The following is a 1,279-nucleotide window of genomic DNA, read 5'->3' as shown; positions in this document are numbered from 1 at the left end:
TTTCTGGAATAGATTTTGATTCACTGCCCTTTACAGTGCTGTGCGAATTTACATCTTCATAGAAATGAATGGGAGTCCTTGCCCTGCTCACTGTCCCTGCTGTCATCATGGTGGGATCTAGACTTGGCCATCAGATCCAAGGGATTGCTCTTACTTTTACATTAAATTGTATTTCCTGATAGACATGAGTTTGCCTTTCTTTTCAGGTTTTCTGGCTACATTTTTCATTTTATGGCAAATATTATAGGGTTTTATTCTGTTTTTGTCTCTATCAGTAATATTACAGATTATGTTATCTACTGACAACTTTTATGCATTTTAAAGCACATATTAATTATATGCAGAATGGATTGCACTATATTTTCATCATGTATATGGAGTATTTGACATATTCATCCTTCATCATCCTCTCTTGCCTGCCTTCCTCCTGTTTCTGATGATCTCCTTCCTCTTCCCAATCTTCCCCTCCCTCCCTCCCTCCCTCCCTCCCTCCCTCCCTGCCTCCATCCTTTCCTTCCTTCCTTCTGTCCCTCCTTTCATCCGTCCATCCGTCCCTCCCTCCCTCCCTCCCTCCCTGCCTCCATCCTTTCCTTCCTTCCTTCCTTCCTTCCTTCCTTCCTTCCTTCCTTCCTTCTTTGTGAACTAATGAATTTAATTGGGTTAAGCAAATTATCATGGACAACTTGCAGTTCTCTGAAAATCATGCATTTCCCTCCCCCAGCAATGATTAACTGCCTATGGATCCTCCAAAAGGACTGCGGCCCATGAGCCTTTCTCCAGTTAGGAACCTTTTAAACATTTCCATTTTGGTGCATGGTGAGCTAGTTCAATAGGTTAAGGTACTTGCTTCCAAACTTAATGACATGGATTTGATCCTTGGGCCCCACATGGTAGGAGAGAACTAATTCCCATAGACATGCTGTGACATGTTACCTGCTCACATTTGAGGGGCTTTGGTGTTGTATTGCTGAGAAAGGAAGGGCCTTGCATATGCTAGGGAAGTCCTTTACCACAGAGCTGCACCATACCACCTAACTTTGCTTTAAATATACTAAGGCATGTGTGTGGATATCAAAACCAACTTCCAGGAGTCTGTACTCTCTACCATGTGGATCCTAGAACTAAACTCAGGCCATCAGTGTCTTTATACTCTGCTCTATCTCTAGCCCTGGTTGAAACCCTCATCTTACTGCCTCGATCTCCCAACTTGTGGGATTACAGGTGTGTATTACCACACCTGGCAAAATACAGTGTATGTGTGTGTGTGCGTGTGTGTGTG

Source organism: Mus pahari, chromosome 4, assembly GCF_900095145.1.
Source record: "Mus pahari chromosome 4, PAHARI_EIJ_v1.1, whole genome shotgun sequence".
Lineage (NCBI taxonomy): Eukaryota > Metazoa > Chordata > Mammalia > Rodentia > Muridae > Mus > Mus pahari.
This window is presented reverse-complemented; position numbering follows the sequence as displayed.